General features: G+C 39.1%; 1 protein-coding gene and 1 non-coding gene across 6 annotated transcripts in view; both read right to left on the reverse strand.

Annotated features, from left to right (window-relative positions):
* MEF2C (myocyte enhancer factor 2C) overlaps positions 1 to 15970 on the reverse strand; it is a 137275-nt gene that overhangs the window by 103454 nt on the left and 17851 nt on the right. The window lies entirely within an intron of this gene.
* Positions 9532 to 9602, reverse strand: TRNAG-GCC (transfer RNA glycine (anticodon GCC)). The gene has a single exon. It is a non-coding gene; the product is annotated as a tRNA-Gly (tRNA).

Genomic DNA, 15970 nt, shown 5'->3' on the forward strand with positions numbered 1-15970 from the left:
ACTTCCTCCTCTTCCTCCTCCAACTCACTGGCTGTAACTTTGGGAGTTTTCTGTAATACCATCATATTGGTGGAGGGAGCCATATACCCCATGATACCATCAAACACTGAAAAAGAGCCTTTGAGAGTGCAGGTAGCTAACTCAGGACTGTCATGTATACAATGTTCTACTCCATTTCAGCACTGCTTCAGTTACAATACAGAACCAAGATTCCACAAAAATACAGGGGGTCATACCTACTTCAGTTTCTCTTTCAAAAATGAGAGCTTATTTTTCATTGTGACACCACTTATGATGTCCTAGAACTCCCTCTTTGGATAAGTTTTGGTAAAAGCATAATGAAAGTACACTGGCTTATCCCTCACAGTTAACCTGTCAGTTGCAATTCCTCAGGATAAGTCTAAGTTAACTCATAATTCTAACATCAAGTGATATAATAGTGTTATATTCTGAAAAGATAAGTCCTAAAGGCCAGAAAAGATACAATCTCATTTCATTCAGTCCAGTGTTTTTGGTCAAAACCGAGACCAATTCCAGACCAAGGAACGTTCCTGTATGAAGGTGTCATGGCATATATTTCTATCTGAGCTTTTGGGCTTCACACATACTATCACTATGGATCCTGGACATTCTCTCAGAATTTTTCTTAGCGTTCACATTGGTGCCCAGGCAACAATCATTTGTATATTCTCAGAGTTCTGTGGGTGTCTCAAGTGGGCTCACACATGAGTAAAATGATCATTGTCCACTCAAAAGAGGTTATAAAATCCACTGCTTGCAGACCAAGGGAAGGCAAAATGCCCTTTCCCATTCCTGGTCAGGCGAGTAGTCCTGAGATAGATGGACAATGCCTCCACCAATCAGAGAGGGACAAAAGAATGGCAAAGGAGGTGCAGAGGTTCCTGATCCAGGCAAAGATCAATCTCCTAGGGATTATGGCAATCCATTCCAGTAGCTGAAGTGTTGAGTTGCCATGCCAACAAACTCAGTTGCACAAATCTGAGGCAAGGGGAATTGTGTCCTATGTAATTTCTGTTATTAAGTCAGGGGAGAGAGGATCACAGCAGGGGCACTTCATGACATGAGTATGAACTAGAAGGCAGACTAGGAAGTGTAAACAGCCGAAGAGAAGATTCTGTCTTTACTGCTTGGACAGTCAGCCCTTCACATATACATCCTTTCCTTCTTAGTTTAGGCAGTATAGGGAAGCTGTCCAGCAAATAGGTGACCATGAGTCTGATAGTTCCTGACTGGCCCAGGAGGTCATGGTAGCCTAAGCTCATTGTGAGTTCCATACTTCTTCTTCCCTGCTGATTGCTCCTGTGAGATGGTTTACTATTATATCATGGACAAATGTTGCATAGCAATCCCAATTATCTGTGTCTCATAACATGGCTATTGAAAATGCACATCTGAAATGCCCAATGTTATTACTGCCCTTTTATGTTCTCTTTTGTGTTCATATTGTTTCTTTCAATAAAACATATCCACAAACTGGACCTTGTGGAAAGTCTCAACATTCAGAAATGTCCGATGTTTCATTATTCAGAATGTGCTAGATAGGGTCTCAATGTTGTTACTCTGAAAGCAGAGGCTTAAACCTTCAATAACCTGAGAAGTAACTGTGATGTTGGTCCCTGAAGTAGTCAGATGCCTGATAACTTTTACCAAATGGTATTTTTCATATCAGGTCACCATTTCCTCCTTGAGAATTATTCTAATACTCAGCATTTTTAGAAATCTCCTTCAAAGCCTTTTATGGTTGTCTCAAAAAGGTTCCTTAACAATGGTGTTCCTGGTTCAGTGTTTTCAGCCAGACAGGTAGAAAAGTTGAAAACCCTTTTCGTGCAGCAGGGTTTCCTTATCTAGTTTTCCATCCAAACATGTTTCACTTCAAACATGTTACTTTTAACCCAAATTAGGATTCCAATTTAATTTGAACCAGAAGGCATCACTGCCCACTTTGTGTCCACATTCTAACAACAGGAAGGGAGACTCTATTGTGTGACTGTTAAGCAGGACTAGTGGGATTTATCAGAAAAGAACATTTTTGACTAGAAGGTAAGATTAATGATTTGTTCTGTTCAGAAGTCACAAGCAAGAGAAGACAGTCTCCAAGAGAACAAATTCTCATTGGCAGAGGAATGCATCAACAAGAGACATACACAGACCCTGCTAAAGAAGTGGAAGTGAAAATTCACTCTACCCAGTTGGTTTTGACACCATACACAGGGCAGAGAAGAAACTTCTCCATTCAGATATGCAGCTGAGAAGGGGAAGCCTCCCCCATTCTTGGGCGTCTCCCCATATCTTGCATAGGCATTCTGAGAAAGAGCAATGCTAGAAGCTGTAATTTCTTGGTAATACAACCCAGTTAGTATGTCTGGTACACGAAATCCAATTTCTTTAGGACATAGAGAAACCATATACACAGGTGAGAAATTACCCTTATCGGCCACTGTTTGCAACAACCTCTCAGAATAGAGGTTCTCAAACTGTAGTCTATGAACCATTAATGATCCACAGAGCTATTGTTAGTGGTCAGTAAAGAGCTCGCTAGTCAGATTTTATGTTCTTCCTTGTTTCCATCTACTGCACTGCACTGAAAGAGTGCTAAAATGCATAATTAGTTATTATTAATTAGTAATATTTCCTAATATTAATTTGTCATGTATGCTACATAGCTATAGTTGCCACAGGGATGTTAATCTATTGCCACTGAGGAGGGAGGTGGCCCACAAAGTCTGACTGTAGATAAAGACAGCAGTTTGCGAGAGATCTGTGTGGTTTGCTGGTGGGGTCCAGGTATTCCATAGGAAGGAGTTATAGGGAGGAGAGTCGATGGAATTTTTTTCCTCCTTTGCTTCCAACTGTGGATTTTTCCATTTCATCGGAATCAACTGCTTCTTCAGAGTTAATGGAGTACGCTCTAGAGCACACAAGAGTTATGAGCAAAAGGAAATAAAAGTAAATATAAGGTTCAAAATCAACACAATACACTAGATGAAAACGTTGCTGGAGAGGTCCAATACAAGAAGTGTGGAAGATGACACTTTCTAGTTTTGCAGAATTAGGGCACCATGGATTAAGATACAGCAATGGAAGGATTATTGCTCTTTCTTATTACAGTTCGCAATGTAGAATCCCACACCTGGGATGCTGAAAAGGTAAGTAGGAGTGCCACAGATATGAGATAAAAAGAGCAGAAATTGAGAGGAAATAAATCAGAACTATAGCTGTCCACAATTCCCAACGCTTCCCCAAATATCTGGATAGACAATCCTTTATCTGCAAGCCAGGTCAAAGGACCATTCCATAATGCAGCAATGTGCATCTTGAATTTACTGAAGTACTCTAATCACATTTTACAAAATGTCAAAAAGCTTCTCTGAAGTTTAAATATCACAATCTGACACATAACAGTACCATCTATGGGGTTTGACTCTTGAGTTGTGTTTGTTTGGCACAAGAACCAAGGAGTGGAAGAAGTGCAAAACTGTCTTTATGTCACAATCGTAGCTTCCTGATTCTGGGACCAGCAGAAAAGTCAGAAATATTAACTGTTGTGTAAAAGAATCATACAAAAAGAAGTTTAAAATAATCTGAAGGGTAAAATTTGCACTTTAAAGCATACTCAGTCAGTTTAGTTTCCTGATAACTGCACAAAATAAACTTCAAAGTCTGAATCAGACTGTATTTTGGTAGCTTGTTTTTCACTTTATCTTCTAAATATTGGTCAGACTCTTAGTTGGCCTCTAACTACAAATGACAGAAAAGTGGTTAAAGAAAATAAAGATGGGACTTGATCACAAGCTTGCATTTCTTTGTACTCTTCAATTTCAAGAGCAAATCCACTTTTTCAAGGCTGAATTTCAAACAACTGTTGTCAATTGCCAACTTGACTTGAACTCGATCATTTAAAGTTTACTGCCAATGATAACTTTTTTTTAACCTGACACCATAAACTTTTAATTAAACAACTTCATCTTAAGAATTCCAAGATATACTACAATAACATACTGCAATCTTCACTGATAAGAAATATGCTAGCATGACCTTGTGGAAGGCTACTTTGAATTCTAAAGTTTACAATGGTGTTAAATCTAGATGAATATGACAATGTATTAGAAATATTTGCTATGTTGCAATGATTTTAGGGTTTTTTTAACAGAACCCAATCTTGTTTCCACTGAAGATCACTAAGCTCTTAGTGAGAAAAGCACTTCAGTGCACAGTAAACATCTTACTGTTAGGCCTGATGGGGCCCTCTGCAATGGTGTAATTTTATCTTGGGTGGAGAGACAGATTTAGTTCAATGTAATATTCTGAATTCTGTACATTAAGATTAGTAGTCACTTAATTAGGAGTACTTTACTTTTCTCACACTTGTATTCTGAACTTTGTTCTGTTTTTCTAAAAGCACTATAAATGTTCATCCTTTACATTCTACTGAATGAATATTAACTTTAAATAATCAAACAGCTGTCTATTAATTATGTACCTTTGTGTTGTTTGTTACAGAAAATGAACCCACTGTTACTGCTCTGGGTCTTCTACAACAGGCTTACACCTCACTCACACTGTGAAATCAAGAGGTGGGCAGGAGACGTGTATACCATATAGAAATGGTGGCTTTAACACAAGCTCCCCTCAACAATGCCACGTACTTGCTGTGTTGTGATCTGATTCCTTAGAACTCCCACCTGTTCTGGGAATAATGACAAGAAATATAGTTCCAAATTAACTCCCCCAACTTTGGAATAGTAAAAAAATAATCTACTTTACTCAAGGGTGAGTGAGTACCACCTTTGTTTGGCAGTACAGGAGTTTTTGCAGGGTTACTTGAAACATGTTGAATAAGTAATACAGTACCAAAACATTATACATCCTGCCACTGTCCTTGTCACTAAATCTAACATACATTTAAAATATCTTCTTCAGCATAACCCTTCAGTAAATATGCTAGAACTGCAGTGTATTCTCAGGCTCAGATACTGATTATCAACCACTCAGCCTGAGATTATGATAGCAGCAGATTCCCTTGATTAGATTATAGCCTTAGGGCTGTGTTCTGACTTTTTGCATCCAGACATGTGTATCTTGTTTCCCCCTTGCAGTTCTATGCAGGCACATAAATGCATTAGCTACACTATATTCAGCAGTAAAAAAACAAAACCAAAAAGCCCCACAATACCAAACAACAACAACAACAACAAAAGGAAAGTAAGAAAAAGAAAAAAACCACCTCCCTCCATAAAACACCATATCACATGGAAAACGTGCTACCATGCTCCAATTTGTACATATGGAGGATCAGAGCAAATCCTGATGTAGACACAAATGTTATACACAGTATCATACAACAGATACAGCCTCTATTAGAACCTAAAACATAGGAATTAGTTGCTCTGATAATACAGGATGAGACTTGACTCAGCTTACTTATGAATTTATAAGGTGTTTACCATCTTGGTATTTGAACTCATGACAATGGTCACAATGTCACTACCTTTACCTCCACCTTCTCTGTTTGGAGTACAGTGCAGCCTCTGGTGATGAGGCAAAGTTCACACTTTAGCTTTGCATATACTAGAACACGGAAAATAACCATCAATTCCTTCTACTCCATCCAAGTTTAAGTATTCCAGATTAATGATACCACATGAGTGTGACCAAAAAACAACAGCAACAACTGTGGAAACAACCTCTACCCAGTCCCTCTACCAAACACCAGTGTACTATGAAAGGGATCTAGGGAGACTGAAAAGAGAAATAGAAAACAGGAGGTTCCTTGCAGTGGCTTCTTTGAATACATTTGTTCAAGATTAAAAAGAAAGGGGAACAAGAAAACATGCATGCCTGTTAAAAGGAAAACCTTTTTGTGTCAAATATATTAGAGAAATTGTTCAAGAACAGTTCATCCGTATACAAAGATTGCTCATGTAATGTTGCCAAGGTCAGGGTCTGCCTGGGTTATCAGCCATGTACCAAAAGTGCCAGACACCCAAGTTAAAGCTGCCTCCGATTCCCTTCCCCCACTGCATAATGGCCCATTCTTAATTGCATGCTGAGAAATCCAGGTAGGCGAATAACAATTTCCAACAATTTAGAGAGGAGAGTTGCATTTTGACACACTTCTATTTTAATTGTATAAATTCAGACATATGTAGGGCAGAAATCCCTGCAGAACTGTGTCCTAAGTATTCAATCAAGAGGAAAAAATCATATACAGTATTGTAATTCTTATGGATAATTCTGAGGCAGTTCATTGTGAACATTTTTCAAGTATATTAGCATATACTGCATTAAAGCACATCATCTTTTTAAATAAAAAACAGGAATCTTATGGTTTTTATTTATAGCAATCCTTTGGAACATATCATATGGGATGGAATAATTTACTGCTCATCAATGCTTTAAGTTCTGCAGAAGATCTATTACTTTATCAATATCCTTCATTGTTAACATAAGATATAGCATAAGTAATAATGAGTAGCATGTCCATATTGGTTATTCAGTCCCTAAACTGTAGCAGAGCTATTGTTTGTACTTTTGAATAAAAACAGATTAACATACCTCCTTTACAGTTTGTATCTAGAACGAATAAATCATAAAGCAAAAGAATAAATGATATTCCAGGATGCTACAATAAAACTTACTCAAAGGAGTCATTGCTATTAAAAATGTACCATATTCTATCTGGATGCCAGTTTACCATCTAAAGATTAAGAATATAGCACACAGAAGACTCTGCAGGGAATAAGACTTTATAAATTCCCAATTTAACATTAAAATAATAGGTCACATCCATCCCTGCTATAACACCATTGCTTCAGTGGAGTTATAATGTACATGATATTTTCTGTTTTATTAAAATTTATTTTAATCCATCAAAACATTACTGAAAATAATATAATTAAAGACATGTGAAAAAGTAACTATAATCTCCACCATCTGAGCTGGCCAGACAAGAAGAATATATTAAACCTACATTTAGAAAGAACCAGAGGTGAAAGTAAGCCGGTACGCCCCAGTTCGGCATAACGGCAAGAGCTGCTGCACCGTACTGGAGCAGCCCAGCTTTCCCAGGGGGCAATTTAAAGGGCCTGGGGCTCCCAGCAGTGGCTGGAGATATTCAATTGCCTCCAGAGCCCCGCTGCTGGAGCCCTGGGATAGTGGCTGCAGGACTCCGGCAGCTATTTAAAGGGCCTGGGGCTCCCCTGCTTCTACCGCCCGGGCCCTTTAAATAGCCGCTGGAGCCCCGCTGCTTCCCCAGGGCTCTGGCAGCTATTTTAAAGGACTGGGGCAGTAGAAGCAGGGGAGCCGCGGGCCCTTTAAATAGCCCCGGAGCCCTGGGGTAGCGGGGGCTCCAGGGGCTATTTAAAGGGCTGGGGCTCCAGCTGCTTCTGCCGCCCCGGTCCTTTAAATAGCCGCTGGAGCCCCACCTCTTCCCCAGGGCTCTGGCGGCTATTTAAAGGGCCAGGGCAGTAGAAGAGGGGAGCCCCAGGCCATTTAAATTGCCTCCAGAGCCCCACTGCTGGAGCCCTGGGGTAGCGGCTGCAGGGCTCCGGCAGCTATTTAAAGGGCCTGGGGCTCCCCTGCTTCTACCGCCCGGGCCTTTTAAATAGCCGCTGGAGCCCCGCCGCTTCCCCAGGGCTCCCACGGCTATTTAAAGGGCCAGGGAAGTAGGAGAGGGGAGCCCTGGGCCCTTTAAATAGCCCCCAGAGCCCCAAGCTGCTGCTGCTACCCCGGTGGGGGGGGCACTTACCTTACAGGGTGGGCTGGGGCTGGCTCTGACCCCCTCAACCCCGCCTCTTCCGCCATAGGCCCCGCCCTTCCGGGGACCAGAGCTGGCCCCAGAGTACCGGTAAGTCACTCGACTTACTTTCACCCCTGGAAAGAGCTAAATATAGTGGAGTACAGCTTCAGGTATCCATGTCAGCTTTCTCCAATTCCTTCTTTTTGCTTTAAATATCATTTGTAAAACTTAATAAAAACAAGGGTATTTTCTCTCTACAGAGCAAAGTGCACCACGTAATAATATAGACAGGTTAGAAAATGCGATCGGAACTCTGAATGCCATCATCGTGTTATTAAGACAAGTCACATTTACGTAGTACCTTTCATCTCAAAGGATTCCAAAATACTTTATAAACATAGGCCTCAAACCTGCAAAAACGTATGCATGTCCTTAGTTTTCCCCACTGTAATTCATTCTGTTCAAGTCAAGGAACTTCTCACAGTGTGTAAAGTTAAGCACACAGGTAAGTCTTTGCAGGATAGGCTCCAAACATAAAAAACACTTATGCATATACTTAACTTTAAGCACTTAAGTGTTCACTGAAGGCAGTGGGTCTACTCTTGTGCTTAAAGTTAAGCACATGCATAAGGGTTTGCAGGACAGGGATCATAGAGATTTTTCCTGCACTCTTTGTGCACTGAAAATTTGAAATCAATGGTTGCATAAGAAATGCAGGACCAGACACTTAACATGTTTACAAACTACTGGTAGGCATCAAGTTATACACATTTGAAATGCAGGCCCCTCTGGGATGAAAAATGACTGCTATTTATCAGTGCACACTGTGTAATTGTTTAGGACAGGAAATGGTGAAGAATGTTCCAGCTGAAAGTGCAGCGGGGATGCAGGTAGGCAAAATGTAAATAGTTGATCGAAAATTTAGCCAGAAGATTGGCGTAAACACCCTACTACTGCACAAAATGCCAAGGGACCTTTAAGTGGTAAGGACTCAACTTGTAAGTGTCTTTAAAAAGTCAGCACTGGTGGCCTTCGAACCAAACTGGAACACCAATCCAGTACAGGATTCTGCCTCCTGAATCACCAAAAGATGAATTTCTGTAGCAGCTATATGTCTCTGAAAAATCTTGCCTCCGTGCATTTATCCAGCCCACTCTGCTAAGCTTGTGAGATCTGATGGGACCTAGCTACAGCTAATTTAGGTTCTAGTGAGCTCTGTCGTGAAGGAATGGTGGATCTGTTATGGCCATTCTCCAATCCAAGGCACAAGAGCTACAAGATCTGTAGTAGCAGCAGCAGAGAAACCTAAGAGGAGGATCCATTCCCATTTTAAATTCACCTTAGCACAAATCTCAGTGACTTGGGCTGTGCACTGGGGACAAGATTTATCCTTATAAAGAAAGGAATAAAGCCTCAATTAGAGTGATTTTACAAGTTGTCTTTCCTAGGTATTATTATACTAAATTTACACAGGGAGGCCTAAATCCTGCATGCCTCTGCTTCAGTCAGTAGTCCCATTTACTGGGTATGCTCACATAAGAAAGGTAAACAGCATCTGGCTTCTAAAACTATGTAATAGATGTAATAGAATATCAGGGTTGGAAGGGACCTCAAGAGGTCATCTAGTCCAACCCCCTGCTCAAAGCAGCACCAAACCCCAATTTTTGGCCCAGATTCCTAAATGGCCCCCTCAAGTATTGAACTCACAACCCTGGGTTTAGCAGGCCAATGCTCAAACTGCTAAGCTATCCCTCCCCCATAAAGTTTGCACTTGCATTGGCCGGGAAACGAACCCGGGCCTTCTGCGTGGCAGGCGAGAATTCTACCACTGAACCACCAATGCTGCTGCTACACACTACTACTACTACACTACTACTACACAATTAATTAGATATCAATTAATTAATTAATTAATATGCCATTACAGTTGTCTATAATAATCATGTTACTTTTAAAATCCTCCCACTTTCTGCCCCCAAGATCCTCAGAGTGTGGCACAGCATCATAAAAACAATTCTGAGGTACCATAATAAAAAGTAATCAAATCCTTCTTCTTACAACCCAAAAGAAACTATTGAGGATGAAGGTAATAACTATGGAGATTATAAGAATCATTCTGAAAAACATCTTTGTGCAAATAAATGTAAAACGGATTTTGTGAGGGAGCTTGACAGCCTAAAGCCCATCACATCAAAAGACGTAACTTGCCAATCAAGATGGGACGATGAGATTCCTAAAAGTTGTGTGGCATCTGAGTGGTGATATCTGTCAAAATGATGCACAAGAAAGAAGTCTTGAAAACACTTGAAAATCCGATGAAGTGAGCTGTAGCTCACGAAAGCTCATGCTCAAATAAATTGGTTAGTCTCTAAGGTGCCACAAGTACTCCTTTTCTTCTTGCGAATACAGACTAACACGGCTGTTACTCTGAAACTTGAAAACAGTCAGTATCTTCACCATTAAGTTCTTTAAAAACCATCAGGACCAACTTAAAATCAAACTGCTTCTTCATAGCAGACAATGTAAATGAGTCAATGTGGAGGTAAGACTATCACATTTGCTCAAAACAAGGAGTGAATGCGCTGCTGCATTCTGAAGAAGCTGCAAATGACAGAGCTGCACTGCTGAAAGCCTTTCTAGGAGGGAATTACAATAATCCTCTCCCATCACGAGGGCATGTGTTGCTGTTATAAGGTCATCAAAGGATAAATAAGGGTGCAGTCTATATGAACTATACAACTAAAAAAGAAACTTTTCTATCTCTTTCAGAGCACAGATTTCCACAAAGAAGATGTGGATGAATGGAATACCCAGATTCTTAACCTGACTACTTGTGCTGAAATCCCTTAAATAAGCAGGGACATGCATGAAGAAAAAGATCTTCATAAAGATGAACTGTAGCCATTGGCAAAACTTTTGCTTTCTCTGGATTGAGGAAGAGTCAGCTGACAATATCATCCAAGCATTCCTCCAGCATGGATATTGTACTTGCAGAATCCATGGGCAAGAGATATACAGTTGCATATCATCAGTGTTCTGCCAATGGCTTTGCTAATTAGCATTTTTACATTACCCACTGTAAGCACATAAACTATGTGACGTGACTCTTCTGTCTGCCAAGCAAACCTTGAACTTCAGCACCACTCTGAAGCTCAATAAAGTCCTGTTACCATTAATTTGATATTCAGCACAACAAAATAGTTGGCTAATTCAGTCATAAAGCTTAGCATCTGGTAATATAAACCACTTGATTTCCCCACACATGCGCAAACAGAGATTTCCATGTATTTGTGTGTATTTAGCTGGACTATAAACTGCAAAATGTACTGCAAGTAGTATTTACATGACATACACAAAAACTAGTTGTGGTCATGCATTACATTAAGGTCTTGCATTTCTCTTGATGACTAAAAATGGGTTTACAATTCACCAAATTGAATTACGGTAAATAAAACGTATTATTTGAAGCTTATACTACATCATATAAAATCAGAGTCTGATCCTGAAAACATTTTAATTATTCACTTTATCAGTGACTTACAGTATTTGAATTTTAACATTTATTGTCTCCATAATAAAAAATAAATTACTTTCTTAAAAATGCAACTGTATGTGACAAACAAATTCTCTGGCATTATTGAGTGTCATAAGTACTAAAAACAACTCCTTGTATATCTGTGGCCTGACTGGAGTGGTAATATTGACTGGAGGAAAAGTTCAGGATGGAGTAGAGAGAATTAGATAATGAACTTCTGTTAACTCTGGCAGAAACTGCACGAGTAACTTAACCTATTGAAAGTGTGCCCCAAACCCTCCAGGTCTCAGTAGACTGAAAGCTGTAATTCTTAAACTACAACAGTGATAGTTCTTCAGAAGCCTTTGTAAGTAATCCAGTTGAGCAGATGACATGGCCTTCTCAGACTAGAACATACTGGAACAGGAAAATGTATATATGCTTACTCAAATTTTCCTTTATGTCAAGTAGAAGAGATCAAAAGATCTCACGGTGAGTCTTCAGTTTGGAGGCAAAACTCAAACCTATTGGTCATTGGTTCAGAGAGAAACCTCTCCTGCTGAAGAGGCTGGCAGTTGAGATAAATTCCACAGCCAGTGGACTTTATTGCTTCAAGAGAGGGAATTTTTGGGTAAGCACGGATATATAGTTACCTTATTCTTTAGCACAGTAGCGCCAGAGATCCTTCAATGGCATTATATTATAGTGGATAGCTGAGGAAGGAAAACATTAGTCTAATATACAACTGAAACTGAAATAATGATGCATGTACGCTGTTTCCTGATTTACTAAGGGACTACTGTGTGCAACACCTTTGGCTGAACGCAGCATTGGATGAAGCTTGCATACCTTTTGTGATGGAAAACATCAAGGATCACCTTGCTGCCTTACAAATCTCTATAAAGACCATTATAATCTCTCTGCCCATGAGGCTGTTTCCTGCTTCAGAAGAAGGAAACAAGTTCTTTGCCTTGTGTGCCTTGGATATATGCCAAATGATCCAAGCAGATATGGAAGATATGAAGACCTTTTCCTTTTTACAGCCAAGTGATAAGACACAAATAATGAGGTTTTTTTAGCATCTGTTTTTTTCTCCTGGGACATGAATACTTTGTGGTGAACTGTATCTATTATCAACCCCATTATTTGGACAGGAATGTCCGAGCTCTTTATTTATGATTTCATGGTCCTCCAAGATTTGAGATGCCCGTCAAGTCTTGTCTAAGCATGTTTTTAGTTGGGATATATCTTTGGGAGCCAATACTTCAAGTGAATGACTCATTTGAGGAAAGTTACTTATGTGCATAACTACTGTGGGATTGAGTATATGATTTGTTACCCAATGGTGTGTAGACACATAAAGCAGATTGTCGTGGGACCTACAGTTCTGTTTAGAATTTTGTTAACAATACTGTTAACAAAATGCTAAAAAAATTATGTTTCTCTGTCAAAGGTGCCTTTTCTATTCAATAGATGTCTTCCATGCATAGAGGGAGCTGTATGTATTGAATGTATTGTATAATGTTTTTTACTGCTTATATTTCATGTTCTATTTTAACAGTTAACTTTTTTCACAATCAAAACTGGACTGCTATGACTTTGGAGACACCAAACATACCTACCTCTTACCATATTACAAATTTTTTTAGACAACAGAAGTCGGGAATGGGAACAGCTAGTCAGACAGTGTATTTCAAAGCTTAAAAATATTTTAATTTCTAAAAATGTTAAAATGACATTCAGTATCTTAGGAAATCTGTCATATCAGGTCAGCTCAGTTTTTAAGAAGCCTAGAACTGCTACTACTAAAGAATTACCTTTTCTGAGCAACTATATTTCTACCACTAACATTGCAAATATTTTCCAAAAATAAAATTCATATTTTTTTCAAAAGGCCATCCCCCTCAAACATAATCATTAAAATGCCATCTGTATTTTTACTTGGAAAAATAACTCACAGAAAATGAAATTCCAACAGTACTAACAAGGGAGGGTACCACTCTGACTTTACTGAATACTGAGTATAGCATTAGATCCGGACCAAAATCAACTCCTTCATGGCCAAGTATTACATTATACTAATGCAAATGACTTCCACTGATGCCAGAGAAGGACCTAGGGTAGTATATAACAGCAGAAATCCCTGTAAGCATATCTCCAACTAGCCACCACTACCCACGGAAAGAACATGGGTGTGTGTTTCATAGGTTCTTCTGGGCAAATACTGTGCAGCTAACACATGTCGATACAGAGAGAGAAAAAATGATATGTACATATTTAATTTTTAAAAAAGAAACCCAAATAGAGCCCTTAGTAGATCCTGTACTGGCTGTAAAAGTCCAACCTATCATTACAAGTGTAACAAGTCTCTTTGATGGGTCCTAGTCCATGGATAATACATATTTTGGGACAGCTTTACAAAAATAAGCTGTCTCTGCCCAAGAAAGGCCCATGACTAAACTAGCACAGTGAAAGAATTGCCTCTTACCACTAAGGAGGGTGGTCCCTCCACATCGGAAATTGAGGCTACTGGCAAGCCATTGAAAAGTATTTTTAAATGAAAATGCCCACACTGTTCATATCCTGTGGACACCAAGAAAACTGTACTTTTCAGTTTTGCCTTTCCCTTAAGTTTCCAAAGCCTAATCACAGAAAAAGCTAATCTCTTTCACAAATCTCTTCAGATTTTATGAGGTTACAGTTAACTGCACAGAAAGCATGAAAGAAAAATAATAGTTCTATTTTGTCTCATTTTTAAAAAAAGTGTTACAAAAGCTTTGCACTGATCTACGTAATCATTAGATATTGTCAGTTATAAAAATGCAACTTCTGTATATCTGTTTCAGGTACTTATACGACCCCAATCATCACCTCACAGTTTTTAATATACTTATCCCCACAGTATTCCTATCAGGTAAGATAGTGCTAATATTGCAGGCAAGGTACTGAGTGAGTTGGCCCAAGGTTGCACAGGGAAACCGTGGCAGAGCCAGGAATTGACCTGGAGACCTATGCAAATGTCCTAACCACTGGCCCATTCTTCCTCTACAGATAGCAATTGAGACTGAGGTCCTCAGTTTATCTACAAAACAAGTATACTATGGGAAGCCTGAGCACAATTCTCTCCACACTGTCATGTCACTATGTCTTTGATGTACTTGAGGTAGAGGCTCTCCGGGTTAGGAAGCTGCTAGCAGGGCATTTTCCATGAGGTATCTTCAACTTGGACTCTGTTACCCGCTTTGGTCCATCTGAATCTACTAAGCTTCTGCACATGCTGTAAAGGTTATTTTTGTTCTCAGACATTTGGGAAAGGAGTGGGCTGAGAGACAGAGGCAGATGTAAGGTTCCTGTGCTTTTTGTTATTGTGACTGAAATGTGATATTGCTTTGTTCTACAGCAGGTCAATTTGTAGGCTTTAATTTTGCATGGTATAGTTTAATTTATATGCCTAAAACTACGGAGAGAGGCTGAAAGAAATCAAAATAAAAACATGGTCAGATGAGGAAGGCAGTTTCAGACTTTTGCCTCTTTAGACTGTCAAAAAGAGTGCCAATTAGTACCCAGCCATGGTGGCATTTTTTTATGATGTAAACACTGTCCATTGGGAACTGAATTAAGATCTCTGACTTATTTCACATAGGTCAGACTGCTAACCAATAACAGTAGGAGCTCTCATACTCCAGCAATGAGGATCTTATAAGTGCATATAGAAAGAACAGATAAAATAGTTTTTGGTCACTACCAACCTTGTAGGATTTGAAAAGACTACCTAGCAATAAAGGGAGAACAGTACCATCACAAATCCTCTGAACCAGCAATTTCCTAACAACTCCCTTTTTACTATATGTGTACTAACAAGTGAGCATGCTGCAACTATTTAACCTTTATAAGGGGAAATCATGTTCATAACTCCAAAAAAAAAATGAATTTCTGGACTAATTCAATAAGGTCAAAATCATTCGCATGAAAATTCAGGAATGACTAAAATTTCATGCAGAATTCTGGCCTGTAGACAAAAACAATAAAAACTATTGTCAAAAAAATCATACTGGAACTAGTTTCTACTGTTTCTCTAGTCCAACTTATCTAAAAAGCCCACAGCAGCAGACAACAGAGCAAGTTACCCAACCTGAAGATCTAGAATAAAGCAAAATTATACATTGGGATGCTTATTTTTATGGTGTCCATACATACAAACAGACAAGTAAATACATTGAAAATGCAGAGAATCTACAAATCATTAATTATATTTCTACTGCACGATATATTAGGATGACAGGTCCAAATCACAAGCGCAGCACTCTCATATAGCATCTCAATGCACATGTATAAACAGCATCACAGTGTTTATGGATTAATTATATTTTACACTGTTTAATTGTGGAGAGGCAACATGTAGAAAGTTATATTTACAAAGGCTCTACCATGAATTGAGGCATGCAAGCATTTATCTCCGCATATCTCATAAAATCATTCCTATGAATGGACGCATGAGCTCTGATTTTAGAGAGAGGCCAGAGCAAGCCTTACTAATGTAGCATTCTAATATTATCTAGTAGCTTTTTTTAACATATACACCCTGTCATGAATATAAAATCTGAACTTGTATTAGGAACTACACAGTAATGTTTATCTTTATAGCATGAGTAATTTTGAGTTTTAAATATATAAAGACCCCCCACTCAAAGTAAAAT

Source organism: Eretmochelys imbricata, chromosome 5, assembly GCF_965152235.1.
Source record: "Eretmochelys imbricata isolate rEreImb1 chromosome 5, rEreImb1.hap1, whole genome shotgun sequence".
NCBI classification, from domain to species: Eukaryota; Metazoa; Chordata; order Testudines; family Cheloniidae; genus Eretmochelys; species Eretmochelys imbricata.